Source organism: Mustela nigripes, chromosome 3 (genome assembly GCF_022355385.1).
Source record: "Mustela nigripes isolate SB6536 chromosome 3, MUSNIG.SB6536, whole genome shotgun sequence".
NCBI classification, from domain to species: Eukaryota; Metazoa; Chordata; class Mammalia; order Carnivora; family Mustelidae; genus Mustela; species Mustela nigripes.
The window spans coordinates 169851737-169868057 of record NC_081559.1 but is presented as its reverse complement, the minus strand read 5'-3'; the positions used below and the strand labels follow the sequence as shown (position 1 = coordinate 169868057).

General features: G+C 34.4%; 1 pseudogene; it reads left to right on the top strand.

Annotated features, from left to right (window-relative positions):
- Positions 1 to 1489: 1489 nt before the first annotated feature.
- Positions 1490 to 16321, top strand: part of LOC132014586 (pre-rRNA-processing protein TSR1 homolog) — a 34207-nt pseudogene continuing 19375 nt past the window's right edge.

Here is a 16321-nt window from a genome sequence, read left to right as displayed (position 1 = left end):
CAAAATAAAACCATACATACACAAAATACTTAAGAAAAAAATGAACAAAATGTGTGTCAGACCTGTACACTGAAAGTTTCTAAACATTTTAGAGTAAGATTAAATAAGCAGAAAGATTTATGATGTTCATTGACCAAAAGACTCAATATTATTAATATGTAATTTTCTCTACATTGGTGTGTAGAGATTTAATCCAATCAAAGTCAAAATCTCTGGAGGGTTTTCTTTTTTCCCTCTGGAAATTTAGAAGCGTGATCTAAAATGTGTATGTAAATGCATAGAAGAAACTAGATTCTCCAAAACCATTTAAAGAAAGAACAAAATGAGACTTAGACTGTGTGATTTCCAGAGAATTGTCATCTGCAATAATGGATATACGGTTCTGTTGGTATAAAGATAAACATAGAGATGAATGGAATGTGAGGTACATACTATATATGTTTTCATTAGACACCTCAAATATTTTCTTGAAGCATGGTTGTGTGTGTGTGTGTGTGTGTGTGTGTGTGTGTGTCTTGAGAATTCAAGTATGGTACAACATCAAAGAAAACAACTGATATAATTTGCCACATTTGTAAATTATAGAAAAATTGGTTTTATCTTTGCATGTACATAAAAAATATTTAAGATAGTTCAAAACCCAAATGAAATATAAAAACACTTTTAAAAATCTAAAAATAGATGGAGAGTTCCTCAGTTATGTAAATGCTATCCATCAAAAAGTACATAAAATATATTTGATGAACAAATGTTTCACCTAAAATCAGAAAAATGACATGGATACCTGCTTAAAGTTATAATATAATGGCAATAAGGACCAAAACACCAAGGCATATGTCACACTTCAGTTTCAGTCTTAATATTTGGCCCAAATTTTCTGTTAACTTTCAGCCCTAGTATGGAAAAAGTCCAACTAGCCAAATGCACATTTCAACATCATTTACGATCTCCTTAAAGTGTTTCAAAAATTTACCTCTCATTCTATCATAGTGATGATTCTGAAATTAGTATCATGTCTTGAAACTTGAGGTATAGATTGAAATTCAGAAGGAAATTTGTTATTCAGTGTCTCCCAACAATCCCACTTCCTGGTACTCACTGTAAAATCCTCTCCCTTTGTATGTGGGTTAAAACCAGTTAATTGCTTCCTCTAAGTAGAATATGGCAAAACTGATGGATACTGGCCCCCAGAATTAGTTTGCAAAGACAGTGACTTCCATCTTGCTTATAATCTCTCCTGCCCTCTCACTTGAACAAGCTGCCAACTCATGAACTTCTCCATGGAGGAGCATGCGTGGCAGAAATCTGAGGGTTATCTTCAGCTAGCAGCTAGCAAGGAATTGGAACTCTGTTAGACTGCCAGGAAGGAACATGATCCAGCCAACTACAATGAGTGTGGAACGGGGAGTATGGGAGTGATTCCTCCCCGGTGTGCCCTCCAGGTGACTGACTGCAGCATGGTGGCCACCTTGATTGCCTTCCCTGAGAAATGCCGAAACAGAGGCTCCAGATAAGCCAGGCTGGACAGGTTCCTGAGCTGTACAACTGGGATATAATACCTGTCATTCCAAGCTGGTAATATATACTCAGCATACAATATATATCCTCAGCATGTTATACTCATGCACATATACTCCACATACTATACTCATGAATACTATACTCAGCATACTATAATGGAAGAAACTATCCCTGTGTCCTGATCACAGTTTTGGTATGTGAATTGGCATTATTCCCTTCATAATTTTGTGGGGAAAAGTTCTGCTTTAGGCAGAGGCATGTCTTGTGTTTATTTATTTATTTTTCTTTCTTTCATTTTTGTATGGTTTTAATTAATTAATTAATTTGAGGGGGTTGCAGAGGGAGAGGAAGAGAGAGAGAGACTCCTGAAGCCAACTCTTCACTGAACATGGAGCCTGACAAGGGGCTCAATCCCAGGACCCTGATTTTGCCCCAAGCCAAAATCAAGAATCGGTTGCTTAACCAACTGAGCCACACAGCTGCCCCTGATATTTTCTTTTTATTTCAGTTAAAATACTAAGGCAATAACTCAACTATGAAAGGCAGCAATTATGGTGATTATGTAATATTGCTTTGGAAGTTTCCTTTTTTATTTTTTTTCTAGCAGATTATCAACATTTTCTGTCACTGGAAGCTGTATAGCAGTTTTCAGAACTTGCTCTGTGGATCTCTCATGTTCTGTATTGATGCTTCACATGTTTATAAAATGCTATATTCCTTTAAGATTTAGTACATTAGCATATTAAATATATATATATATTTTTTACTTAATAACATGTGAGAGAGAACAGACTCGATATAAAAAGCTCATTGTTTTCTTGTCAGGAACACTGTTAACACATTTTTTTAGGTGACAACCTGCTATGCAAATAGAATCAGCAGCATTTTATATCTAATGCAGTCAATGATTTAACAAATGCTGAGAAGATGTGAAATGTTTTCAAGTAAACTAATGAAGTATGAATATTGTGAAGCTCTCCATTTTGCTTATTTGATGTAGCATTTTCGATAGGCAAATACAAGGAAGATTTATTACTTTGTAAAACTTTTGACAAAAGGAGTTTTCAAGTCTTTATGCTCATTTTTAACACACCATTAAATAAACTGGCAAAAAGATATAGTGACATCTGTACTCATAGTACAAAAACAAAAAGAAGAGAAAGGATTAGTTCTAACTGTAGATCAGAAGTTATTGTACATTCCTTGGATAAGTGCTAGGTCATGAGAAGGTGCCCACATCTTTCTAAACAGTAGCTATTAGAGTTGCACTGATTCTCAATTTTGTGAAATTATGGTTTATGAATATAACTTTTTAATTTTTTCAATATATACTGTGATCTACAGAATTTGTCAAAATCCTTTGGCTCATGGTCCAGTGAAGCACATGTCAAGGACATAAAGAATTTCCTTCTTTCTTTTCTTTTTTAAATAATTAAGAAATTCCATTTCTCAAATATTTCTCATATATAACATGAGAGGACCATGTTTTTTACTTTAATGTCATTGATATAATTAAAAATAAAAAATTTGAGTTGGACATTTCAAAATAATGGATTTAGAATTTTTTAGGATTATATTTGATAGAAAATCAAGACATATTTTTAGATATCAGTGTTGTGGAGTTTTGTATGGTTTATGCAGTAACTTTTCCAATGATATCTAAATTATGTGTATAAAAATCCAGGAAGCATCCCATAAAAATACAGCTGTGTATTCTTACCAACTTACACTTTGAACTCCACCCAGAAGTAACACCCATTTTGAATTTAATGTTTATCCTTTCTTTTTTTTTTAAAGAAATGTCATATATGTATAAATTTATAAAAACATAACTTACTTTTGTTTGATTTTGAGCTTTCTAAAAATGATATTTTTCTCTTTCTTACATTATATTTCTAAGATTTATTTTCTTGATAAAGGTGCTTTGTCCCATCAGTATCTGTTATATTGTATTATATATGTACCATAATTTTCCATATTTCTATTAACCCATGCTTTGAATGTTTCCAATTTTTTTTTTAGATTTTATATATTTATTTGACAGACAGAGATCACAAGTAGGCAGAGAGGCAGGCAGAGAGAGAGGAGGAAGCAGGCTCCCCGCTGAGCAGAGAGCCCTATGTGGGGCTCAATCCCAGGACCCTGAGATCATGACCTGAGCCGAAGGCAGCGGCTTAACCCACTGAGCCACCCAGGCGCCCCAAATGTTTCCAATTTTTGTATTACAAGTAATAACACTACAGATAATGTTGCTATGAACAGCTTCTGTCTGTACTTGGCACATATAAAAATATTTCTCTACCTTATGTAGCTAAGATAGAAATTGCTGTGCCCTAGGTTATACATGTGTCTAATTTTATCAGACAAGTTCAGATTATTTCCTAAAATGGTTATGCCAATTACACTCTTACCATCCATGCTTGAGATTTCTGTTTTGCCACTTCTTTGCCTTCACTTTGGTTTTGGCCTGACTGATGGTTCTAAAATATCATCTTACTGTAGTTTACTTTCTATTTTGCTAATGACTAATGAAGCGTAGTATATTTTCATAGGTTTGTTTGACACTTTCATTTCTTCTATGAAATAGTTGTTTTTGTTTATTGCCATGCTGTGTATTATCTTTTATTTTATCTTGTATGGAATTAAAAACAATTATGAAATTAAATATTTTTTTCAAATAATAAGTATACACTCAGAAAATGATTTGGTGAGGCTTCAAAACTGAACATATTAAAGTTGAGAGTGCTATAACTTTGAAAAAGGGCTTTTCAAAATTATTTTTATGTTTATGTGAATAATGTAGTGATTTCTAGGAAGACTTAATAGATAGCATTCTTCACTTACATTTTTATAAAGGATGATATTTTAAGAATTGTGTAACCAAACAAAATATGTAGCATATGAAAATATTTTGAGAAGTTCATAGTAAAATGTAAGTCTTGTTATTCATTTGCTCTAAAATTTGAAAGCATGGGCTATTGTCAGTGGAAAACTATACCCTGAAAGCAGAATGCCAGACTGTTGCATTATCAGCTGAAAGCTCACAATTAGAGAAAATCTATAAGCTCCATTTCCAAGTTAGCTCTTTCAGTCCTAGCAGTCTATAATCCACAGTGATAGCAGTGTCTTGTCCTAGAGGCCACATTCCTTGGCTGTCTAGACGAGAATTATACCCTGGAGTCACCATCTGTTCCAGAGACTTGCTACAAAGGCTCAAGCTTAATCCTAGATAAGGTATGAAATCAAAGTAATTCTGAGACTCCTACGATGGAGAAACATTATCGTAACAAACACTAAACTAGTGTTTATAATCCTATCATGAAGTCTTGCAGCTAAGTGTCTGCAAGACAGTCCATATTAAAGCAAGGTTTGTGCAGGTGTTTGTCTCTTTAAGATGTGATTTACAGCCCCAAGTACCTTTTAAATTGTTAAGTTAGTTTCTAAAACAACCCTGGTAATTACGGAGTTAAGCCATGAGCAGGCTGTGTACAGAGTCACCCACACCTCCCATGTACTTTGTGTTGTGCAGAGCACTAATTATGGTGCCAGGAAGTCTGTCCTGCAAACACAGCTAGGCAATATCATTTGATTCAGATGACCCACCATTCCCCCAGGGTATCAGTCTATCAGGTATATTTTATTTATAAAATATATCAATTATTATTTATTTATAAAATATATCAATTCCCCTCTGGAAACTAACTCTTTCTGTATTTCCTCAGTAATAAATATGTGGTTAAGAAGCCACTTTCTTGGGACCCCTGGGTGGCTCAGTCAGTTAAGCATCTGCCTTCAGCTCAGGTCATGATCCCAGGGTCTGGTGTTGAACCCCACGTTGGACTCCTTGCTCATCGGAAGGCTTGCTTCTCCCTCTGCCTGCCCTAGTCCCAGCTGTGCTTTCAGTCTCTCTCTCTGTCAAATAAATAAAGTGTTAAAAAAAAAAAGGGAGGGGAGGGGAAGAAGAAGCCACTTTCTTGGGGCACCTGGGTGGCTCAGTCAGTTAAGCATCTGCCTTCAGCTCAGGTCACGAACCCAGGGTCTGGAGCTGAGCCCTATGTTGGACTCCTTGCTCATCTGAAGGCTTGCTTCTCCCTCTGCCTGCCCCACCACCAACTTGTGCTCTCAGTCTCTCTCTTTCTCTGTCAAATAAATAAAGTGTTTAAAAAAGGGTAGAGGGGAGAAGAAGCCACTTTCTTTTGGGGAGGCATAGCTATTTAATGTGAACTTAGGAATTCTGCCCTGGACATGGCTTTATCATGGATATGATGACAGAGAAAAAAACTGACCTCTCGAGTGAGAAATACCTTACTTGGAAGACAGTCTCACAGCCATGGATCACAAGGAATGTTGCTCTGGAGGTGACTTTATGTCGTTGTAATAAAGAGATTTCAGACTTGGAGCTAGGTCACAGAATGATGTCATTTTTGCTTGGGAAGCAGGTCTTCCCCATTTTGGCCCCATTGACCTGAAAGACAACATAAACTTTCTTATTTTCTTTTTCTGTTATCAAATAATTTCAGTCCTCTTCCTGTGTTCTCATAAGAAGAAAAATTTATCAAGCATTTTACTAATTTTGCTAACAAATCACACCCAGGGGTAACTAACATTTATTGCAAGTGCTAGTTTTTTATTTTAACTAAATAAACTCATCTTTACAATTAAATATTTGTATTACCATGCCAGAGATCTTTGAGGTCATTTAAGAGAAGTTATTATATTCTCATGTCATTTTTAGTGTTATCAAAAGAATTAGATTACTTATAAACTATTTTACTTGTCGCTAAAAACTATTTAGCTGTACTGTGCTAGAGAATAGGGGATTAAATATGCTGCTAATTATTTGTATTACCTACAAATTGAGAAGATAAAATAAGAATGTCACAGAGAAAAACTGATTATGTGTGCTTGGAGTTAACTATAAATTGAGAATTTCTAAGGTAGAAAGAAATGACTCTGGTGAGGGACTATTAATGGATATAGAGTTTTTGAGGAGATGATGTTGAAAATGTTCAAAAATTGATTATAGGTTGCACACTCTATTCATGAAAAATCATTGAATTTTATACTTTAAAAGAGCTAATTACATTGTGTATAAATTATATCTCAATTTTATGCAAACACATTCTGTTCTATTTTAATACTCTTACTACTGGGAAGTACAAAGAGGAAACTACAGTAAGACAACAATAATATAAACAACAAATAACACCTTCTCTTTGACATATTACTTACTTTCTTGGTGCTATACAATCTAAAGGAAAAGAAATACTACCAGAATGGTTAATAGTGCCTTGTCAAAAATACAGTTGTATTACAGGAATAGGGATTATTTGAAGATATTAGGGTATTTTTAAGGAAATGTGTTCCTCGTCTTCAAATGATACATAAAGCCCAGATCATAATGATCTGTAATGCTAAATAATCATTTTCTTATTAAAACAACATTAATTTTTTTATGACAAAAATATTCAAGTCTCAAGTGCTAAATAAATAAATAAATACATATAGCTTATATGTAGTAAAATGTAGAATAAATGGAAAATATATTATTTCTATGATTAATCTGTGACCATTAAAATGAAATTTTTTCTGGATAAAACAAGTAATATAGTGAAATACAGATTAAAATAGGATGGCATAAAAGTGATCACATAAACCCTCCTCATACTGCAGAAATAAAAGGAGACTTCAAATGTGCAATTTCCCATTGTACCTATGGGGATATTTTCACAGGTTTTTGTTTTGTTTTGTTTTGTTTTTCCAAATTAATTATCTTGCATTTAGAATTGTACATTCTATTACTAAGGGCCTGTTTATAACATTATATATGTTTTATATACAATATTAAAATAATACTTATTTTATATATTTTCTCCCAAATCATAAAATATATATCCAATGTTTTAACTGAACAATCTTCACTATAATATATAGTTATAAAAGGAATTATGATTAGAGATCATGTGCATTCTAATTCTGCATGAAAAAAATGTGTGTGGGATCGAGAAAAGTTGAATCTGGTTGAGTCTTTTATCTATTTAATTACTCTATTTCTGATGGGCCCACTCATTCTTAAATAATCAACTGTGCTCATACATGCCTTTGTACCTTGATCACACTATGCTTTCTGCAAGGAATGTTCTTCCACCCTCTATCCATCTGTCTGAATCAATATTCTTCAAAAAGTCAAGAACGCAGGGGTGGATATGTGCAACTAGTCAATGCTGACTAGTAACCTAGCAACTACTGCATGGTGGCATGGTGAATTCACAAAGTCACAGAAAACAGGGAGACCTAGAAAATGATTTCATGTCTCACTAAAGCCCAACTGCAGGATTGTGGCTTCATTAGTCAGTTGCATGCATGACTGAAGGTGCGAGACCAGGAACATTTATCAAAATAAGGAAGGAGGATGGTCTTTAATGTGAAAAAGTTCTGGACTAGGAGCCAAAATGTCTAAGACATCTTAAAATGGCATGTCCAAGTATAACAGACCATCTTCTTATGGGCCACAAATGCCATTTGAAATACTTATATTTCTTTCAAATAACTTGTCTACTACTGTCAATCCGTCTTCTGTTTTGTTCAATTTTCTCACATCCGTTTTTATATTTCCTGGGGAATCCAACTCTTCTAGTACCTCAGCTTAAGTCATTGATACATTATACCTTTTCTTTTTAGTTGACAATGTGTATGTTGCTCATTTCTTTAAGATTTACACTTTGCCTACTTCCAGGATGCATTATCGTAGCTTTAGTTCATTTGCTTCATTTTTTAGTTCGCTTTTAAGAAATACACCCCTGTGGTTCTAGGAAATAATCTATCATTCTCTGGAATGGGTTACCAAGTCATGAAAGATCATACACAATAAATGACCAATTTAGGTGATGATGATACAGCCTTGAAATTGCATAAATATAGGCATAATTTTAGAAAAGAATTCTTAGTTTTTACAAATCTTTACTGTTGCTCCTACAAATATTATCCTTTGGAAATTAATTATCCAGAAAGGAATGTGTCCAAATCAACCATAATTAAATACAACACAAATTCCTCATAAGATCTAAAGATACACTAAATAAATATTGATGTTTTTTGAAAAATATTAACTATTTTTAAATGATGAAGTTATTAATGACCAAAACAAAATTCCACTATTAGAATAATAATAATTAGAAAACCATAATTTTAAAATCTGCTTTCTTACCCAATATGTCAATTAAACAAAACTTATCAACCTTTAACTATGTGGGTGTTAAATAGAATTAGGGGAAAAGTTGATGTAGAAATTTAGAAAAGTCAGAAATGCAACTAAACATTTAGTCAGTTTTTAGAAGAAAAATTTACAACTAACTAATGAAAATATAGTCTTTTATCACTGTAAAACGTATTGTGAAATTGAAACATATTATGTTAGATTATTTTTCCTACACAAGCACCCATCCCGCTTTGTATATTAACCACTGAAGTTATAGCAATTTACATTTAGATTCAAATAGTAATGTAGAGATATATTTTATTTTTATTTTATTCTCTGATATCCTTAGCCTCTTCTGAAGAATTTGAGAATACATTTTTGTTTTTATTTTTTAATTTTTTATTTTAATTTTTTTAAAGATTTTATTTATTTAGTTGACATAGAGATCACAAGTAGGCAGAGAAGCAGGCAGAGTGAGAGGAGGAAGCAGGCTCCCTGCTGAGCAGAGAGCCTGAAGCAAGGCTCAATCCCAGGACCCTGAGATCATGACCTGAGCCAAAGGCAGAGGCTTAACCCACTGAGCCACCCAGGTGTCCCACATTTTTGTTTTTACACTCTTTCCACAAATTAATTTATTTTTTAAAAAGATTTTATTTACCTGAGAGACCGTGAGAGAGAGCATGAGAGGGGAGAAGGTTAGAGGGAGAAGCAGACTCCCCGTGGAGCTGGGAGCCCAATACAGGTCTCAATTCCAAGACTCTGGGATCATGACCTGAGCCGAAGGCAGTTGCTTAACCAACTGAGCCACACAGGTGCTCTCTTTTTCACAAATTTAAATTCACATACAGATATTGTGGATCATAAATATATATCAATCACAGACCTGTACCCCTGGGGATAAAAATATATGTTTATAAAAAATAAAAAATTAATAAATAAAAAAAAAGAACTTGACTTTTAATTTTTGCCTTGAAAATAATTATTTTTAAAAAAATAGGAGCAATTGCAATTTTTAGGATCCTCAAGCACAAAAAAACCTAAGTGACTGAAAGACAGATTCCTCACTAAGTTGATGATTCATGTATCTCATCACAAAATAAAGCATTTCTTTCTAGATGCAGTGGATGTTTTCTCATGATTAAGGTTAATGACATATCTCATTGCTATTCAAAATCCCACTGAGAGACAATTTCAGAGCAAAGTACCAGTAGGAAACAGCTACCAATATTTAATAGCATACCACAATGGAAAATTGAAAACTGCAGTGTGCTGGTCTTACAGGAATCCTGGTTTGCATTAGCAGAGCCAAGGACTTCAGCCTTTTACCTCATGTAAACATACATGACCTCAGAGATAAGAAATCGGGGAGGAAGAGGGGAGGAATGGCTGAACAAATAAGGAGATACACAATGAAAAAAGCAGCTAGGTATTACTCTGTTTTCTATTCAAAATCTATTTGGTTCCCAGGAAAATGTCTTAGGAAATTATTTGTGATGATTTGTCTCTAATGGAAAAGAACCAGAGTGTAGCTATTGTTAAGAGCAACTGACATCCATTTTCAAGGCAAATTGAAAGACCTGGTGTTGTGTTGACAAAAAGGTATGGAACCTACAACTGCTACATGCTGGTATATAATAAAGGAGTTTTGACACCGAAATTTGCTTGGGCTTAAATTTTCTTACTCCAATCTACAGGAGGTTTAAAATAAAAATCAAATTATGATTAAGAAGTTAAATGTAGAGACACGCTAAATTACAATTTAATTAGTCCCCCAAAGATTGTTCTGAATCTAAAGAGTAGTAAAAGCCTACTTACTTTACTCTCAGAAAACTAAATGCTCTCCATTAAATTGTCTTTTCCACTTGTCCTATACAGGGTGACTGTCACTATGGCAAGGAGAGAGGGATGAGTTCTCACAGTGCTATAAAATCTAATGAGTTAAAATTTGTGGAGCCATTGAGACCCACATTACATGTAGACCTCAAAGTCAACCCTTTCCTCTATTTTTCCTTTGGGGAATCCCATCTGCCATTTTGTGAGGATAGTGAAGAACCTTATGGAGAGGCCCACAGGGGGAACAGCTAAGGCATTTTTCTAATAGTCATATGAATGACACAGCAAAGACATTGGTTCTCCAGTGCCAGTCAAGCTTTTGGGTGACTACAGCCCAAGCTGATATCTTGACTGCAAACTTTCAAAGAATGGAGCCAGAGTTGTCCAGCTAAGCCATTTCCAAGTTCCTGATCCATTCAAACTATGAAATATTAAATGCTTGTGTTTCTAAGCCCCTAAGTTTCAGACTATTCTTTGGCACAAATAGATAACTAATAAAACACAAATAACATTGACGATGTAATGATTTACTGTGAAAGGAAAAACAATAGAAGGATATCATTCAAAAAAGAAACATGAATTGTAGAGAGAAAAACAAAACAAAGATAATTTCCAAAGCTACAAAGTTAAAGGTTAATCTTAGCTCCTTAGTAATGAAAGCCAAAATTTTGTATCTTTTTAGAATTATCTATATATTAATATATGTATTAAATTATGCATGATCATTGTTCTGAATAGAGAGCCATGCCTTATTACAAACCTATTCTTTTTTTCATAATTTTTCAAGTTTGGTAAGTCCTGTACGTATTATTATATCTAGAAACCCAAAGTTATAAACTCCATTAAAATAAATATTCTGATATTCATATAAGTAAGCCCATTTAAGTAATATTCTTTACAGAATTGAGTACTGGATATTTTACTAGTCAAATAGCCTCACAAAGTTGAAAAAGTCAAAGCAGTGTATATATATTCAAATTAATTTTATTAGTAAATATTTCCTTTCCCTTTCTCTGTCTAAATAATATTTTAAGAAACTTATTTTTATGATTTTCTCTTTTTTATAAGAGAAATGTGAAACAAGGTTATGAATTTTTGCCACTGATTTCCCATTACTCTAAGCTAAAGGAAAAAAAGAAGTGTCTACTAGAGTTGTGTTTTGTTAGATTTTACATGCAACATGTGTGTGTGTCAGTGTGGGTGTGTCTTGTCTGAGGGTTTGTTCATGTCCTACTCAGGGACTGTTTTTTACACTCTACCTAATGCTACTAATTTTCTCAAAGAAATCTTATTTATTTGAAAAAAATTTTGAGCATCTATGATGTGCCAATTCTCAAGGATAAATGGTAAAATGAAAACTACAAAGTCAGTGGTCTTATAAAGCATACAGTCTACTGAAGAAGTCAGAGGGAAAAAAATACACAAAACCATAAATAAAGCAAGAAAATTCAGTAACTGCCATGAGCGGCGGGGAAAAAAAGAGTGCTTAATTGGACATACCTTCCTAGCATTCTCAAAAAAAGCATTCCCAAGCAGAGGAGACTTGAGCTGAGATCTGGAGGGTAGAATGAGTGGGCACGGAGAATAGTAAGAGTGGAGCTAAGACAAGTCGGTCTATGAAAACTGCTTATAGAAAAGATAGTGTAGGAGAGGAATGGGGCGGCCAGGATGGCTTGATCGTACTTACCAGGGAGCATGTTGACTAGAAATGAGGTCGGCAAGGGTGACATGGGTGAGATGGTGAGTAGTAAAGATCTCATTTCATGTATAATGGGAATTATTGAAGCATTTAGTATAGTTGTGATGTAAATTACGTAATGCAGGTCTTATGTGTACAAAGTTAACTGATTAAAACAGAGATAGAGAATGCAAATAGGAAAGGATAGAGAATTAGATGTATCTGATGGAGAGACAATGGTTGTTTGGGGGATGATAGTTTACAGTGGTGATGGATAGAAGAGACATTTTTAAATAATTTAAGAGATTTAAGAGACATTCTTAAATATATTGGAAAGTATCAGTGATTTTATTAATTAAAGGAGAGAAAGAAGGCTGACTCTCTTAGGTTTCTGAATACAGTTTCTGAGTGTGTAGTTGTCAATCTTCAATTAAACTAGGAAAATATGAGGATTATTGCTTAGTAAATACATGGGCATTGGTAGAAAAACAATGAAATCCTTGAAATTTAAAATATTGTCACTCCTACTCTAAAGTTTTGCATACAACTATGTTCTCTGTATCATATTCATGTTAAAACACTTTCCTGTTGTTTTTATTTATATCTGTCTTTTTATTTTTGACAATTTCTCTAAATTAGTCAAATAACCTGGAATCTACATATTCTGTAGTACTTGGAGAACCTTGAAAAAGTTCTCTCTCACTCATTGCAGTATCAATATAAGTTCAGTACAATTGTTACAAAACTCTCTGGCTGCTTGTAACCCAAAGTCAAAATTACATATAGGACTGGAATACATTAACATCCCAGATTTTGAAAGGTTGAAGAAAAAGAAAAGAAGGAGAGAGAAAGGTAAAATCAGAGTTTATGTTGTTTTTTTTTTTGTTGTGCTCATAAATAAAATGTCCCATTCATAGTCCAGTTTAATCTGGACTCACATTTACAATGTGAGATTACTGTTCTAGAACCTCCACCTGGTAAGATGGCCATCACTTGACAGCTGGAGCATTTTATAATAGTTTATGTGAAATAAGGTGATAAGAAGCCATTCAATTTCTTAGTAGTCATTCTTATTCCAGTCTATTTTCCTGCTTACTATGCTCTCTTGGCACCCAGGGATCCCAGGTGTTGCTAATGAATTTGTGTGAAATGCTCACCTTTCTGCACACCTGACTATGACCACGAATGTAGTACAAGTCATCAGTTGCCCAATATGTTCAGTGAGATGCTAAATATGTAGCAAAACAGTTGGCAATATGTATTGTGTTCCTAATAAATTTGCCTAACCCCTGTTAGCCATATGTACTCCATTTTAATTGTCTACTTTTGCAAATATTCTGGCTCACTATAGTCTCTGTTAGAAATTGTTTATATTGGGGGCACCTGGGTGGCTCCCTGGGTTAAGCCTCTGCCTTCGGCACAGGTCATGATCTCCGGATCCTGGGATCGAACCCCGAATCGGGATCTCCACTCAGGGTGGAGCCTGCTTCTCCACCTCTCTCCCTGCCTGCCTCTCTGCCTACTTGTGATCTCTGTCTATCAAATAAATAAATAAAATCTTAAAAAAAAAAGAAAGAAATTGTTTATATTGGTTATATGGTCCACTTGCAGTATTAGTTACAAAGGTAATTAGTGAATTGAATGGTAGGATATACATTTTAGAATAAAGTTGCTAATAATCTTTATTATCAAAATATTAGTTATATAATTATAGTGAAAAATAGTAAAAATATAATTTGTTGTTAAATTAGCTTTAGCAACTGGTAATGTCTACCTGTTTCATGAGCCAACCACATCTTGGTTTCTTGGGGGTTTTTTGTTTTATTTTTTTCACTACATTTTTTTGGATCTAGGTTATTTACTACTAGCATGTAATGTCATGTTTTGAACCTGATGTTCTGTAATCTTCTCTGGTTTCCAGCTGCCTTGAACTGGCTGTTGTTCTTCTTCCCAATGTCTTTTTTACTGGAAGAGTCTTTCCAGGGATCCCTCTTTAGCTAATTAAATTATGCTACTTTTTTTTTTTTTTTTAAGATTTTATTTATCTGACAGGGAATGGGAGGGTAGGGAGAGCAAGCATAAGCAAGGGGTGTGGCGGGCAAGGAGAAACAGGCTCCCTGCTGAGCTGCTGAGCAAGGAATCCAATGTGGGGCTCAATCCCAGGTCCCAGGGATCATAACCACAGCCAAAAGCAGTCACTTAACGGACTGAGTCACCCAGGTGACCCAAATTATGCTTTTCCTTAAGACCACAACTCAGTTATTATTTTCTCAGGCAAATCTTTCTTGACAAATCCTTAAATTACAGTATGAAGATATGTCCTGACTAGTACCTAACATAATCGAAAGTTTGTATTTCTTTATGTAATGCCTTAATCTTTGATTAAGGCCTCTTTTTTTTCACTAAACTGTAAGTCTTCTGAGGATAGAATCGGTATTTTTATTGCCTGATATATATGAAACTAAATCATCGAAATACTTTATGAAAGAAGGTAACAAAGAAAGAAGAATTCCATTCAAGTGGTTTTAGCTGGGCACTGTGCATTTATTATTTCAATAAGACATACTAATTTCTTGGGGTGCCTGAGTGGTTCAGTTGGTTAAGCATCAGATTCTTGATTTTGGCTCAGGTGGTGATTTTGTGGGTCACGATCTCATAGGTCTTGAGATTGAGTCCTGCCTTGGGATCCCCACTCAGAGGGGAGTCTACTTGAAGATTTTCTCCCTCTGCCCGTCCCTCCACCCCCACAAGCACACACACATGCTCTCTCTTTTCTCCCTAAAATAAATTAATCTTTAAAAAAAAAAAGACATCCCAGTCTCTTTATATGAGAGCTATCATTATTTCTATTTTCAGAGTAGATTAGAAAATTAATTTTTATAGATAGTTGAAACAGAATACTGAGCTAGAACAATTTAATCCATTTGCCCAGGCCTTTGGTCACAATTCTATCTAACTAAACTCATAAAAAATAAAGAAAACCTATAAGAGCTCTCATTTTAATCACCTCATTTCATTCTCATAAATACTCCAAACAAAATCACTTATCTTTTTTATTAGATGGAGACTATATATTTACAACTAACCATTTCACTGTGTGGTTTCAAAAAGGTGTTTATTGACCAAAAAACATTGTAAATTCAGTGTATTAGGATAGATATATAGTACTAGGGGTAGAACCAGAGATGGGTTTGGGCTTCAATTCCATTACTTACTAGTTACATAAGCAATTACAACTTTGAATATTAGTTCCCTATACAAAATGAGGATTATAATAATTCAAATAAAAATACATAAATTTTTTTAGCTCTATTATGAGCCAAGCACTGTGCTACCAGAGTTGTGAAATATGCGATAATGTCAGCAAATGTACTTTAACTCTAAAGTACTATATGTATTTTCTGTATTACCTAAAAACATCTTTTTTTTTTCTTTTTGATGTGTACTACTTACCAAATTTATTCAGATGAGTATGCAGAATTCTATTAAGTTCTCTACTTAAGTCTGAAGAGTTTCAGGTTTGTAAGTAACATTTATCCTCCATACCATGGGGAGATATAACTAGGAATGTAAGATTCAAGGCTACTCTACGCTCCATCACTTACCACTCCCTTACTAACTCACTTACTTCCTCAGGGGAGGAAGAGTGAGTTAGCTGGTGAATAGGTTTAAGAGAGGAAGCAGCCTATTTTTCCCCCCCATTCTTCTTACCTGCTGCCTATTCTGAGATTATATTCAGGACTACCCTCTTTGCTTCAATAATATAAAGGATAGACCATTCCCATTGGAGAGACCTATATAGTCTTATTCTGTGCCAGCGAGTGGGTAAACAAAGGTGTTTCATTGAAGAGTAAAGATGAATAAACCATAGCCTAAGAAATGTCTCAAGGTCAACTTCATTACTAACAAAGGAGATAGTTAAATCTCCATCTGTCTGAGACTTGAATCTATCTTTTTTTTTTTTTTTTTTTTTTTTTCTTGGTCAGAGAGAGAGCACACATAAGCAGGCAGAGTGGTAGGCAGAGGCAGAGAGAGAAGCAGGCTCCGACAGGACAAGGAGCCCGACATGGGACTCAATCCCAGGAGCCTGG